Here is a 16660-nt window from a genome sequence, read left to right as displayed (position 1 = left end):
ATTTATAATTTTGAAATGAAATTGTGATAACACAGTCTGCCTAAGAGTGTTCTTGCTTCTGTTCTTCATTTGGTGCCTCTAAAAGAAAAAGAAAATACTCTGTAGGGGAGGGAATGATGTTTAATGTGCCAAGTTTCCTATACAGATGAAGCAATGTCGTGAGCCATTATTAATAGTTGTGCGCGTGATTCCACTCAGGGTATGTGTGTGTGGCTTATGAGTGGAATATAATGCAATAGTCGGCTGAGCGTATATGAATGAGCAGAGAGAGGCCTATGGAAACATACTCTCACTAATGTGAATCAATTAGTGATAATACCACATGTTATTGTGAATAATTTATGGAAACATAGCTCACTGGTGTAGATAAATCAGTGATAACAGCCATAGGTGGCACTGCATATGAAATGTGCTGTTTCTGAATAATGTAGAATTCCGAGGCCTCTAGAGATCACAAGAACAGTCTAAACAAAAGAAGGGGGTTTGTATGTTGGGGCCACAAATAAAACAAAGAAATTATGCTCACCAAAATACCACCAACAAAATGTATTCCACTATAAAGCCAAACCCAATCTGAATGCAAGGAATAGTCATTGTCAAATTGCCATTGTTTTTGGTGGTAAGAAAATACCGCCAAGCCCCAAATTTATACAAAATACCCTACAGGGCTCAGACTCATGTGGTGTTTATTGTTAACAAAAGGACCGCATGATGATGGTCCCTACTGGTGGTTCGTTGCTAGTTCAGTGAAGCTAACTGGACCTGCTCGGACGCCGTCATATGGGAGGAAGGGGGAGCGAGGGAGGGAGAGGGGGAGATCACAAGACGCAGGGGAGGGTACGACTGTCACAGAATCTTTACTTACCGCTGAGAAGGAAAAAGCACTAAGAATGGTTGAGGGCTTGGAACACAGGGAATGGCGACCTACTTCTGTGAATATCGCAATGGCTCATACAGATGGCCACCTTGATGCTAACACACGGGGCCCCTTGAAAGTTGGGACGCTCGAAGTTAAAGGCCTTAACTCACCTACTAAGAGTTTGTTAGTACTAAGGGAGTTTCGGAGGGCCAAGATTGATATTCTACTCTTACAATAAACCAAATATATGAAAGGGTAGGAGAGGCCCATCCTGGGGAAATGTTTTGGCATGGAGTTTTGGGGCTCGGGAGCACTGCGCAAAGGGGGAGTGGATATCCTTATCAGAAAGGGAATTGAATTCCTTGTCTCCAAGACCTGGTCGGATGCAGAAGGGCGAGCCTTGCTAGTGGCGGGGACCATTGGGAAGGTTGAAGTAACGATTGCCACGATCTACTCTCCCAATGTAGGACAGTTCCTATTCCTTTCTAGAACTATCCCCAAAATAATGTTGGAGGCTACTGGCCACATTATGCTAGGTGAGGAATTTAACCTATGGGCAGATCACAATTTGGATTGGAAAACGGGGCACCCAATTGCTGATATTGCTGTGAGAGGGGAACGCAATGATTTTGTAAGCATGATGCAAGTATACGCGCTGGTTGACACGTGGAGGGCAATGCACCCTGATGAAAGAGGGTATACATTTTACTCACCCCTGCACAATACTTTCACCCGAATAGATTACATGTACCTCTCACGGGAACTATACGACATCACATCACATTCAGAGATTACCCCAATAACATGGTCTGACCACGACATGGTCACAGTTGATATACAGTGGGTACACTTACCAATCAAGGGTGGGAAATGGAGATGTGACGAGGCCCTGTGGAGAGATCCTGTCTTCAAAGAGGAACTTGAAACAGAGATCAGAGAATACTTTAAAACCAACGATACTGGGGAGGTCTCTAAACAGAGTGTGTGGGAAGTGGCCAAAGCAACCTGGAGGGGGATCCTCATATGGGAGGGGGCCCGGAAGAAAAGGGAAAAAACCCTCATTGAAAATAAGCTCTGAAGCAAAATATGTCAGTTAGATAGAGAAGCCAGGGCGGGAGATACCACGGACCCTGATAAGATCCAAGAGGCTAGGAAAAAAGGGAGGAACTCTGTCACCTAGAGAATGACCAGATAGCACGTAAACTGAATTTATTGAAGCAGAAATTTTATAAAAAGGGGGATAAGGCTGATGTGCTGTTAGCGGCTAGACTCAGGATGCAACGGGCAGAACGTAGGGTAAAACAGATTTCAGACGTGCTCCCTGGCCAAGGGCAACATACACCCTCCATCCCAGAACTGTTTGCACATTTTTATGAGTCCCTATACTCTTCAGAAGTAGACCTAAACTCACAAGACATAGACGATTATCTCATCGACACTGCTCTTCCAAAAGTGGCTGATACAGACTCGGCCCACCTTGAGTCCCCCATAACCGAAGATGAGATACACGAAGCGATCAAACGACTAACACTGGGCAAATCCCCAGGTGAGGACGGATTCACTGCCGGTTTCTATAAAACCTTCGGCACCCTCCTAACCCCATTCCTAACCACTCTATTCAACGAAATCCTTGACATGTGAATGGCCCCCGACTCCTTCGTCCGAGCGTTCATATCAGTCATCCCCAAGGATCTAGACGGGATCCAGCGAACGGCAGACCCCTACCTAATCCTATTTGGATTTGAAAAAATTGAGGATGAATGGAGAAGGGTCAGAGATATAGCAGCGCAACTGTTGTTAGCCGCGAGGGCTCTATTGACCATGAAATGGAAATCCCCTGTAGTCCCGACCGAAAAAGAATGGGTCAATGTAACCTCTAATATGTGCACCATGGGAAAAATTCAGCATCAATACATGGGAAATCCACGCATTGTGACATCTTATGGTTGGAGTTTCTCAATAAGTATATGCCGGGAATGACACACTAACATCTGGCAAATGACCAGTGCCACGGATCAATCCCATGAGAGATCGCCTACCAACAGTGCACACAACCTCAGAAAGTGGAACACCATGATAACCTCCTAAACAAGGTGTTCCCCAAAATCCAACAATCCCATCAACCAACCCATCAAACGCGAGATAACACAACCCTCAGCAGCAGTCAATAAAGTGTTGTGGGGTGGGGGGAGGGAGGGAGGGAAGTGAAGAAAGAAGGAGAGCTGTCAAATTTCATTGACATTCTATAGGGGAGTTAAATACGATTGGAAAAGAGTATCAGAATATTGTTGAAATGTGAAATTGAATCTTAACTGTTTTCTCTTTGTTCAACAGCAACATCAGTTTTTTTGTTATGCTTGTTAACTTCTGACATAAATGCTGTAACATGTTTGCAACAAACTCCAATAAAAACAATTAAAAAAAAAAAATAAATAAAAGTGATTTATGCTACAGTAACTGGGTTTGGGGGGACCCCCAAACTATTGGCCAACAAAAATCTACCCTTTGGTTTTTTGGTCCGTTTGTTTCAACCCTTTGGTCATTCGATCGTTTGCATACGAACATTTGACCAAGAATTGTTTTCATGTGCAAGTCATGCAATGCTTCACTGATGCGTGCCTCCTGTGCAGAATTGTGGACATGTTGAGCAGACAGGGACAGTCTTCATCACCACACTTGCACCATACTCACATGCTAGTCACCCGGATGCCCCTCCGGTCCATATTCCAGCTTACTGGCCCTTCTGCATGTAGCCTAGGGTGTCCTTCCTCTCAGCACTGGGACTAAGTCATTGCATGATTGACGTGCATGTGTCCTCTGCCTCCATGCGGGTACTCCACTTAGGCATGCTCCCTTGCCCCTCCATCCCCCCTGCACCCCAATTTCACCATTGTACTGTTGTGCATCATTTTGTGGTACTGCAATGGCCTGTTCAAGCCTCCTGTGTACATGCTAAATTCCACCAGCCAACCTGCCAGACACTTGCAGTAAGGTACATCCTCTGTCCTTCATGCAGGGTGTCTCACGTGGACTGTGCAGATGGCAGATGCTCCGCAGGGACCTGATTGCCCATTCATGCTCCCTGTGCATTCCCCGGGTCCCCCTATGTGTCCTTGACTGGATGCTCATTGTAGTACGTGGGTAACCGACATTTCATGCCATTCCACCATCCATCCCATGGCCACTCTCGCCCAGTCCTGCATCACACGCATGTTTAGGGTGTCACAGTCTGTGTGGGGCACAGTGCTCCCCCAGTTTCAGGCCCACTGACTCTGTCCAACTGGTCTAGTGGGTTTTGCACACATGGGTGTACTACTGAGGGTTCGTCATGTGTCCTGCTTACTGTCCATCATCATCTGCTGTGTTGTCAGTTGACTCCGATGATGCCATTGATGCTAGTCAACACTGGCTGCCAATACACAGGTCTCTGGTCACCCTTTTGCCACCATGCAAGGCATCCCTGCATTTTCACTCAGGGGGGGGGTTTGCTTGTAGCCATGCAACCCATTGCATGCACATTGCACGTAATGCATGAACCTGCCCATGCACTGCATTCACGTGTTTTGATGCACATCATGAAGTACTTGTTCATGTAGATAGTGAGTAACGTACACATGTTCTGCACTGCATCAACCCACTTCGGAGCCATGTAACACCGTTCTACATGCATACTCACTGATGCAATGTTAAATCAACCAGGCATGCATGGCAGGTTCTCTTTTGTGTGTGACATGTCTGCTTCATGTGTTGGCTGTCTGTGTGATGTCCATGTGTGACTGTGTTCAGTACTTCTAACATGTGTACTGTTTTTTTCTCTCCACTTTTCAGATGATGATGCAATGGAGGCAGAGGATGGTGTTGTCATGCCAGGCACAGGGTTGTTATCACAACCGCAACCCGGCACAAGTGGAGGTTGTGGGGTGGTAGACCACGAGAACCCACGTGTGCTACAGACCATCTTGACTTTGGCTGGCAATGAGTCCAGCCCAGATGACCACTCTGACGACCATGTCGAGTTGTATGTGCATCAGGTCCATACGTCAGGGGTGAGTGATTCTGATGTGGACCCTCCTCTTACCGTGACACCTGCACAGAGGGGTCAGACTGTGGTGGGACCTCTGCCTGTGGTGGATCGGGACGCAGGGTCACTCTCCACACCAGTCGCTGATGTGCCTGGGGCTTCATGTAGACGGGGGCATGTAGTCGTGCAGCCGCGGGCGGTGCCAACCCAACGAGGATGCCCGGTCCTGCAGGTGTCAAGCCCAGCAACGCTGTGGCCGCGCGCCACCGAGGTATACTGAGTGGGAGCAAGACACGACTGCCAATTCAGAACGTAAGGGGGCAGCACTTGATAACATTGCTGTGAGCATGGAACACGTGGCCCAATCCATGCTCCCCCCTGCTAGGCAGGTGCTTCTGCAGCGGGAGGCGGCACAGTCATTGGCCCGCTCGCTCAGGCTGGGCATGGTGGCCTCTGACAGGGCACGCCAGGCTGAAATGTTGTCTCTGCGTCAAGCAATTACTGCTCACACAGAGGCACACATGGAGGCCCTGAGGGCTGAGTATCAGTCCCTTAGATCCACACTGGGTGCCCTCGTGATGTCCCAGAGGGTGCGGTCAGAGGAGAGGTTTGAGCAGCTTGAGCGTACCATCTCGGCTGAGCTACATGCTTGCTGGGAGGTGCATCAGTTGTCCAGCCAGACCAGGCAGGAAGAACTCTGTGTTACACGTTTTACCTTGCAAGAGGAAGCACGTGTATCACGGGAGGTTCTGCATGCAGACCTGCGTGTCATTGCCGCACAGAACCAGGCTCACCCATCTGGCAGACTTGCTGCCGACGAGGGGCAAGCTCCGCCTAGGCATGGTCAGGCTCCTGGCCCACGTCCTCCAATTCAGGATGAGGCAGACTTGGACGACGAGATATCTCCCACACAGGTCACGCTGTGCAGGCGTTAAACCCATGGAGGTTTTTTTTGTCTCAACATCATCACATGTGGGTGTTGAGGTGCACCCTGTACCTCCCACCTCCTGGGTGCCCCCCCCACCCTGGGTCGTATGTGGCCATTTTTGATTTTTGCTTTTAGTTTAGTTAGTTAATATTAACTATTTGATAGTTATTTTAATTAGGTTATGTAGGTTGTTTGTTGTTAGTTTAATTAGTTAATATAGTTTAATATTGTTTGTTGGCTTTTGAAAGCATCCACTGTCTGTTCCAGCTGGGCCCTTCAAGCTTGTCTTGTGTATGTGTTTGCAGATTGGGGTCCTGACTCACATAGGCCACTCCTGCTTCCCTTATCCATGGGCTCGCAAGGATGGTTTGGTGTAACAAAATATTACACACAGGCTTTGGACTTGCCTCATAACTGTGGCCTGTCTGCTGCTGTACTACTTGTGTTAACTCCCCTAGTGGGGATTGGTTGTGTTTCATCCACCCCATGTCTGAGATGAATTTGGGTGAGTATGTGATTGATTTCTCCATTAATTGATGTGGATTGTGATGTATGTTATTTTCTTGTCTGTATATGTACTTGATGCACTTCATGCTGTAGACAGTAGCCTGTACCCTTGGCCTGTCAAAGTGACACTAATGGTGGGAGGAGTTTGGATGTAGCTCTGTAACCAGGCCCAGTGACAACCAGCATGTAGACACACACACAGGGAACTTTCCAGCCGTATTGTTTTGTTTAATGCCATTTCTACAGGAAGATGAGCCTCCAGAATACCTTGGCCAGCAGACACAGAGATGACTAATCCAGGAAACTGGCCACGTTCGGTGGTGCAGACGTGTCGATGTGTGCGCAAGCAGATGCACAGGGCTTGTGCTCAGACGTCCGACAGAAGCAGACGTGTTTCCAGGAGCTCCTGCCAAGGTGAGCAACACAAGGGCACACACCGCAGACTACCTTCCACCAGGCCACTTGCACATGGATGCTAAGTAGCACCAGTGCTGGGGAGGTTTGCCAGGCATTGTTGGGGAAGCACACAGTACAGCTGACATGCATTGAGGGCCAAATGAAAATTGCCTTTACAAGTTGTCAGGGGCACATGCAGGGGCCATCAAACATATCCTCCAGTACCCCCTGCTCCATTGAAGCTGAGTAATTAGGGTAGTAGCGTTCCAAGCCAGAAACTGATACAGCGCACAGGGACGACCAGCGAGGCTCAGACTCGTGGTGAGTGCATGTCATTTGCATGTGCAAATTGCCACGTGCACTGCCTATTTAAATCTGCGACGGCCAAAACACAACTTGTACTGAAGTTGCACCTTGCTATACGTGTCTTGCAGCTCACCCAGGGACCATTCTATCATGTCTGATTCTTGACCCATTGGTCTTCCATTTCCCGCGCAGCCACATGTGCCGGCCTTACTGCATTGACAGTGTATGTACCATCGGTGGGCCAAGATAACGTATGGGTACATGGCAGCAGACAGGGGTGTTTGTTTGTGGAGAAGTCACTTTATTTGGGGCATGGATGGGGTTGTGTGTGTGTGTTGTAAACACACATTCAGATTAGTAACTCACCCTCTCTTTGCAGCATTGAAGTGCTCCTGTTACCGGACCTGAGAGTGCGCAGGCCGGAGGCCAGCACTCACCCCAGAGATAAGTGTCTTTTTGGCTTGCATTTGACTAATTTGGTACAATGTGCATAATGAGCATGTTTTCTCTAATTGAGTATGTGTTTTTGTGATTACTTGTATTTTGCCTACTTTCCCTTGCAAATCCTCATCCACTCTCCTGCCCCTCTTTCCAGTTATCCTGAATACCAATGCCTGTCTATGCAACATATCCCTGACCCTCCTTCCCTGCCGGGGTCTCAGAGGCCTGTGTTAGTTTGACCTTGCAGGCGCCCAGACACGGAGGGGGTGGTTGGTTCGTGCTACTCCTGCACCTGGACACCGGGGCAGTGACACTACCCATCAGTTGTTGCATCATCATTTTACGTAATGTACCGTAAATGGTACATATCCTGTTGGACCATTGTTCAACTGTTCTACCTTGGTTGTTCTATCATTGTGCTTGTACATGTGCTTTGACATTTCCTGCTACTTCAAGTCATCTACTGGAGACTCTTCCAGGGTTTTTTGGTGCTTACAGCCCTTTTCCCTGGTTTGTGGGTTTGCCTACTTGGAGTTCAATGCGATTTGGTGTTTTTAGCAGTCAAGGTGGACTCCGAGGGGGCTGGACCCTATTTACACGCATGCTGGAACATGGAGACCAAGGGGTAGGGTGATCCTGTAGCCAGGTAGACTTGGAGGAAGAAGGCTACATACCCCAGAGACAGTTGTTCAGAAGGTCACGGTGATGTGTAAGGGAGGGCATTTTGTTGTTGGACAGTTGGCTCGGACTACAGTGTTTTGGGCACTCTGACATTGTAATTGTGGGGTACTATGTACATGATGTGTTGTGCTGCTCAATGTCTGTTCCTGTGTTGTCTTTACTTTTCAGGTGTCAGGGGATTGGTGTGGTTTGACATGCTGGCGTGTTCACATTGCCAATATTCACATGTGATGTGTACAGGACACTGAGGGTGACTTGATTTCACATGCATATATTGAGTGCATGTCCCTAATGGCACACACAGTTGCACAATGATCCACCACACGTACATCCACACTTCCATGGCCACAGGTGCACACAGATTGCATTCTCATGCCCGCGGTGTCCATGCAGAACATGATTTATTACCATTTGGGTATCCTGTACATGCGTCATTTGGTTCTCGATTTCATTAGTATTTTTCATGTGATGCTCAAGGTGTATCTGCAACATATGGCTGCTCAAAATGCTGTGTGCTGAGCAGTGTGTTGCAGGAGACACACACAGCACACAGGTTCAGGAGTCAGGATTTTGCCATGCCCAATGTGCATGTGAAGGGGCATTCAGTGTTGTGTTCATGCTACCACTGTTGGGAAGCATTTGTGTCTGACTTTGTATGTGTGGGAGGTTGTTGGTCAGTCATTTCATCTGATTCCAAGTCATACCTCATTGCCTCATTGCAGTTTTCATTTATGACACGTCACTTTATATATTATTGGTCATGTGTTGGCCTTTTGCTATTGCATGCCATCTGATGGTGTAGCAGACAAGGGTGATGTGGTTTGGGAAGAGTTTGGGTGACATACCAGCGATTGTGATGGACTGTTTTGCAGGGGTGTGTGATACACACCTTGCATGTGTTCCTTTTGGTCACACAGGATTGGTTATGTTTAAGTAGCTAGTGATGCACACAATGTAGCACTTCTGTGGCAACGTTCTCAGGGTGGTAAGATTGTGACAGTTGACTGTCTCTTTGTCATCATCAATTGTCACCTGGTATGTGCCAGGACTTTGTGCACTCCGCAGGGGTGGGAGTTTAGGTGAAGAATGTGGCCACAAGCTGGGTCTGGGCTGCCTCACCACATGCCCTGTCCCCTACCATGGGCAGTTCCTGTGCCTGTAGTTGGGGATGTGGGGGCACCACCATGTCCACCGTTACCTCCCGCCGTGTTGCAACATTGTGCAGGACACATGCTGCCACAATGATCCTGCACACTACTGGGGGTGCATATAGTAGCTGCCCACCAGAGCGGTCAAGGGAGCAGAATCGTGACTTGAGCACTCTGAATGTGTGCTCCACTATGCCCCTGGTTGCAATATGGGCATCTTTGTATCTTACCTGGGGTGGTGTGGTGGGGTTCCGGATTGGCGTCATCATGTGGTTGCTCAGAGTGTAGGCACTGTCCCCCGGGGAGGTGATAATAGTTGAGATTATTAGGGTTTGGGTATTTGTGTGTGTGTGACTTGCATGCATGTGCACAGGCATTTGTACTCACCTAGGAGCCATGTGTCGCCATGCTGCCCAGCTTCCAGGGCCCGGCTCAGGCGGACATTCTGTATATGAAACTGTCATGGGTGGAGCCAGGATAGTTTGCATAGACAGAGGTGATGATTCTTTTAGCATCGCATACAACCTGCACATTGATGGTATGCCAGTGCTTGCGGTTTCGATAGATGTGCTCAGTGGCCCTAGGTGGACGTAGGGCCACATGGGTGCAATCTATGGCACAAAGCACTTTGGGGAAGTGTGCCACCCTGTAAAAGTCCTGGACCACGGCCTGCCTTTCTGCAGGTGTTCTGGGCATGTATATGTGTCTATGGACTGAGGGGCATGCAGTGATGATTGCCAACACTTGGTCTAGGCAGCGTGACTGTGTGGCCTGTGAGACCCCACCCACTATGGCAGTAGTCTGCTGAAATGACACATTGGCCAAAAAATGCAGGACATTGAGAATCTTCTCCAAGGGGCTCAATGCTTCGGAGGACAGGGTGGGAGATGTAAGGTCATCTTCCAACTCCCTGACGAGGTCTAGGATGATACGAGGTGCAAACCTGTACCTCCCATAGACGTGGTTGTCAGGCATCCCAAAAAGGCTGGTCCGGGGTACAAAAATGCGGGCCCTGGTGTTCTCCTCCTCCTGCTGTGTCCACGATCAGTGCTGCTACAAATGGGGCATTCATCGTAGCTGTATATACGTGTTTGTTGTTTGTGCGCACTTTTATACTGTGCGTGGGGACTCTTCCGCCTGCCTTCGTGTGGCGGATGCATTGATGCCTATGCGCGTCTTTTGCCGTGCACGGGTTTCCCGTATTAAAATCCATGAATACGGGTTGTTTGCATGCGTGTGGGCGTTCCGTGTATTTCCCTGCAGTACTTCCCCAGTTATGCCTTCTTTTTCACGCATTGTTCCCCATTCCGCGTGTTACCCCCCTGTGTCCCGCCCCCTTTTTGGTGTGTGCGCGGACGTTGTGTGCTTTCCCTGTGCGCGTCGTGCACAGCGTTTGGGATGTTGCAATGACGTGTGCGCCCGTGTGCGCCATGCACGGGTTTGGCGCACATCCCAAGGCAGACACGCGCAGGGACTTCCATGAATCGAACGCTTGCGCGTGGCTTCCTTTTTCACGCTTACGCCTGCTTGCGCCAGCTTGCACCACTTTTTTCGGCACACGTTTTTTTTTTTCCATGAATCGGCCCCTAAATGTTTTGATGATCTGTACTCAAATTACCACAATAAACAATTAAATGTTCCAATGATTCAATCGAATCTGCGCCCCTGCACAAATGACATGATGTACAGTCAACGTCATTAGGGTTGAAATGCTTCTGCATTTCATATGTCCTATAGATGTTCCACCTAAATCTGGCAAAGTCTTTTCTGACTTTTGGGCAGTGGAATGACCTCCAGTGGAGGGCCAACATAGCAAGAGACTTATGCTTGTGACAAAGGTGGCCCATAAAAGGCATTAATCAGAAAGCATCAGTCAAGTTTTAACAAATTGCTCTTAACCTCTCCTGGGGTACACTTCAGATCTTCATTTGTATAGCCAATTTCACCCAAAATGCTCTCACATTTAAGGCCAACATTTCAAACTGATTTCAGCTTTTTGGTCATAACAATTGCATTCATAACCTCATAAAAAGAATCAGCGCAAGGGAGCAGCAATTTATAAAAGAATGCCAGCCACTTCCACCTAACCATGGATCAAATACTGCAAATTCCCAGATCAAATAAAAATGCTGCCTAAGGGACAGCATTGGGAATTCCCAGTAGTCTACTCCATATACTGCTTTCAATTTTCTGTAGAATTGGTAAAACCCACCCTAGGAAGACCTCAACAATATATGTTGATTTTGGAATTGTGGTAGTCGTGTAATATTTCAAGAGTGGTAACAATGAATATTTGCAATATTTATATTGGAGTGGAAATACTTTTTTTAGTCGAGACGCCTAGGATATAAAACCCAAAGTAGGTAACCTCCCCAACTTTCCCCAGATGGTCACCAACCATTTGCCAATTATCTTTGGCTACACGGTTTGTTTGGCTGAAGGTCAATATGTTGATTTTTTGGGCATTAATTATCAAATATATTTTTGTGCATATTGCATACCCCTCTGAGGCAATAAGCAGTTGCTGTAGGCCCACGACTGTAGTGTCAAACAAAAGAACGTTTTCATCGTAGGTGACCCACGAGGGCCTTAGGTGCCCAAACATCGGGAAAGCCAACACTGCACTTTCATTCTTTTCTCCTACATCAGAGACATAAAGGTTAAAAAGGCTAGTGGCCAAAATACAACACTGCCTCAAACTATTTTTAGCTGGTATTTCTTTTGTCAGGGTGGCTAGATTGTTCAATCTAAACTGTACCAGAGTAGATTGTTTCCACCACCGTCGATTACAGCTCAAAAGATTGAAGGCGGCACTAAGATCCATGGAGGCTACTTAGAAGGCTTTATAGCTGCCTTCCAGCAGAGTACTGGAGGCATTTAAGGAAGGAATCATTCAAGCATGTCCTGTGGCTCCTTTTAAATCTGACTTGCCATTTATTTAACAGCCCCATTTTCTTGACCCAAGACTCAAGATGTTTTAGCAAAATTGCAGCAAAGATTTTGCTGATCCTGTCAATTATTGAAATGGGAAGGTAATTCTTAGGGTTACTAGGGGGGCCTCGCTTGTAAATCTGGATTATGGAGAATAAATGGCAGATTGCGGGAAAATGTCCAATCTTCATTATGACATCAAAGAGAAACAATAATGTGGCCGCACACCTATGTGCATTACTTTTAAAGAATCTATTAGAGATGTTATTAGGACAAAGGGCTTTGGAATCATTTGCTTTTGCAATTGCGTCATTGACAATTTGAGGTGGAAATTCTATTGTTAGCTTATTATGAATAGTCTCCTGGTGATTTAGATCTGAGAAAACAAAACGAGTTACCAGATCCTCTGCATGCAGTTTTTAAAAGTGCGAAATCCAAAGAGATTCGGACATGGCATTCATTTGGGAACACTGGTTAGTATGATTCATCTGATTCACTAACTCCCAGAAATCAGCAATTTTCTTAGATTGCAAAATAGACAGCATAATCTTTGAGTCCTGTTGTCTAAGTCTAGCATGTTGGCGCCTAGACCAATTTTTATACTTGGTTTGAATCAAAGCTACTGTCACAATTTCCTAGTTTTTAGGAATGTCTTTTTTTAATGACCCTAATGCTATATCTGACTTCCTTCTTTTTTTATGTGAGTGCTGAATCATATTCAAGATTTATAATACCTCAAGAGTTCTTCAAACTAGCCGGTCTCCCCTTCTTTAGTGGGTTAGCAATGTTTGTTGCCTGGGAGAATTCAAAATTGTCAACTTTAAAACATCCCAATTTACGTTCTACGGATATTTGATGTAAGTAGGAAACATGTTTATCTTTGTACCTCATAATAGTCCCTGTGTTGCAGGTCAATTTATTTCCTTTCAAATTGTTTGACAGAACTTTAGGATATGGAGCTACACTGTAATCCAGTTGGAAATCCAGTTCACAACTAAGAAAGCAGTAATCACTAAGAGGAGTTGAACCTAAGCCCATTTTGAGTTTTGCTCTTTAGTTGCTGATTCTCCAATACCACTGATTCATCCAAGTTCCCTTACTCTACATGAATGCATCAAAAGTTTATATCACCCAAAACAATGTACCTCAACCATGGTTCCACACAAGAAGTGATCTTTTGTAATATGGTGTCAATAGAAATATGCCCTGCATACCAGTACGTTTTGACCAGCTATGTGGTTGTTTCTTTTCACCCTATGGTCATGTTAAACTCAGTAACCAAAAAGCTTTTTAGAAATGTCAATGATTTTAACATTTTGAATGCCACTCCCTAGTTTAAAAAGACTCATAACACCACCAAATGTTCATTCGCCATTACACTTTTTTGCAGTTAGAACGCAAGTTTGAAAGCCATCTAAACTAGATGGGGTAGTGAGCCAATGTTCTTGAATAAAACAATGTCATGAGAGCAGACTTATTCAACTGCAGGTTGTTAAAAAAGTACTTTGTCCGCTAGCATTCAATTACAGTAATTTTAAGGGAAGAGGGGTGGCTAAAGCCTTTTTGAAGATGCTATGTCAATCTCAATTGTTGAAAGTTGCTGAAAGGTTCCCAGCAAACCAAGACAAATCCCAATCCAAAGATCCTTCCATAGTGGCACGTGACTCAGAATTATTTGCCAGCTGTGTTAAGTGCTCCCTGTTCTGGGTACGTAACCTTAATTTCTTTCCCCCATTGTTTTGGCTCTGATCAATTCTGTCAATTCTTGGTTAGCAGTTGAAGCCCCAGTCTGCGCAGATTAAGTGTTTCTCGACTAATTGCATCTTCTACCAAATTGGATGCAAAGTATGTTGTTGCAGCAATGGTGCATGGGAACTTGTGCAGTACGATGCAGTCGGTGTCTTTAGAGCTTATGATGGATACATTTGGAAGTACAGAGAAGACAGACAAAATTGTTGACCTATTGAGAGCAATTAGATCATCTTTCTTGAATATGCTCTCAATGGTAAATTTATTATAACTTGCCATCTGGGTCGAGTGGATGGTTTTAGAGGACTTAATGTTGTTCCTGCTTACCATCATGTTTTGATTTTCATGAGGTCTATTCTCAAAATGCGAGTCATTACCATGATCACCCCTCATTATGCTGTCAACTTGTGATCTCATGTTAGAATTAAAAGAACATTGTTTAGCAATGTGTAGTGATGATTGAGAGCACAGTTTGGCATTAATTAACATTGCTATAGGGTCCAGGGTGGTCAGGCTTTCATGTGCACCTGAACCCTCTTTTCTCTGAGGAACTATATTGTTCAAAGATTCTTCTCTCCTTTGATTTATTTGGTCATTCAAGTTTGAGACTCACCTGACAAAACAGATGTCCAAGTCACTTTTGTCATAAAACCTATCCCTCGTATAGAATTGGAAGAGTGTGGTTTAGAGCTGGAGGGACAATTCCAGTCCACAGTTCTTTAAGGCAAAATATCTCCATTAGACAGTGGCTTAATAGGTATGGGAAGGTTTGGGACTATGTTTGAATGAGATCGACTAGAATTAGCATTACTTGGACAAGAACTGCTTGAAAGGGATCAGAAAGGTTAACGTTTTCGGCACCTTCAGCCTTTTCACGAATTATAGGAACTGAACTGATCTCTTTACCTCTGCCTCAACTCCTTCAGATAAGGACACAAATGAGAATAATACATAATTCTGACCAATTAAAGCTTTCTCTGAATTTTCTTATCGCTCTGTTTTATGGCCAATGTCTGGGGATTCATTATTATTATTATTATTATTATTATTATTATTATTATTATTATTATTATTATTATTATTATTATTATTTGTTGGGCAACATGGTCTTCTTTTACATTGTTTTGGTTGAGTAGTAGAGAGGTGTGAGGATACTGAAAAGTCTTTCTCATTGTCGCCCTGTCATGCTGCTAAAAACTTGCAAATGCTGGTTCGATCTTTCCAACGTGCCAATTATGATAACTTTTAAGAAGTACTTCTGTTGCGGTATCGATCAATAAAGATCTGTTTGCATCTTTATTGTATTCGGTAACTGCCACAGGGCAGGAATTTACAGTTGTAATGGAAGTTCCACCATGGCTGCACCCCATCATTACAGTTGTCATTGGTATACTTAGACCTCCCCTCTGGCCAGGGGATGTGGAGAGGGGCAGGTTTCTGCCCAATCTCAAACTATTCTTCGGCAATGGCCTTATCCAAATACTTTCACAGACAGCGCAAAATGTACATTGTGTAGAGTTGACAATGTGCAGTGGTACATACAGTTTATGATGTTCTGGGTGCTTCCAAGCTCCAAATGCCAAGCCGCACAACTGCACAACTGTGGGATTGCACACACGCACACTGTTTCTATGCTCCAAGATGTTTTCTGCTCACAGATAGGATGGTGAAAGTCGAGCAGCCGATGCTCCCAGGCTAAAAGAATATATTGCAAAAAAAGCACAGCACAGATTTGTAATCCTTGTGATTTCAATAACCACTACACACAGAGTCTGCTGCAAACTGCACAACTGTGGGATGACTTAGCACCCGACATCACGTGCGCTTCGCGCACATGCAGGGCCTTTATGCTCCATGATGTTTTCTGCTCGTGATAGCCGAGCAACCTATGCTCTCAGGCAAAAGAATAGATTACATAAAAAGCACAGCGCAGACTTTTTAATCCTTGTAATTTCAATAACCACCAGGCACAGGGTCTGCTGCAAATTGCACAACTGTTGGATGACTTAGGACCTGATTTCTTGTTAGGATTTTAATACTTTCTTTCATGATGCATCTGGACCAAGGTTGAGCCAGTTAATGTGTTCATATTTCCTATAAATGTCTGTACCTGTTAAATGATCTGCAGCTTCATAGGACCTGCATTCTCTGTGACAGCATTTTGATACCAAAGTTTTACAATTTTGGTGAAAGAGTTTTGTCAGATGGAATGTGATCCCATAGGTCTGTTAACTCTGTTTTCTCAGCTTTGGTGACATATCTTGCAACTGTAGTTGAATTGCCTGTAATGAATTGAGTGTTGTTTAGCATTCCACAAGAGTGCAATGATAGGTTTGTAATCATTAATGTAATTGGATGCTTCATCACTTTTAATGTTGTATGTGTTTTTGGCAGATGTGCATTTCCCACTGTGCCAAACAGAAGGCATGAAACTAGTTATTTCACCTTTGGTGAACACTGGTATAGGGAATCCAAAGGGACATTTGTTAAAGTATTTCCCTTTGTTTCTGTATCAACATAGGCAATATTTGCCACACATATGCCATTGGAAACATAAGATGTGTTTCTGTAGGTCACTATCTATTTCTTCTGAATGGATTTCACAGGTGAAGCACTTTGCAATACTTTGTTACACAGTGTCATCACTGTTGTGGCAGCCTTTGGGAACATTTTTAATCCGTAAAAGCATGTGA

Source organism: Ambystoma mexicanum, chromosome 7p (assembly GCF_040938575.1).
Source record: "Ambystoma mexicanum isolate Mex_15411 chromosome 7p, UKY_AmexF1_1, whole genome shotgun sequence".
NCBI lineage: Eukaryota > Metazoa > Chordata > Amphibia > Caudata > Ambystomatidae > Ambystoma > Ambystoma mexicanum.
The sequence above is the reverse complement of the archived record's forward strand: the minus strand, read 5'-3'. Positions refer to the sequence as shown.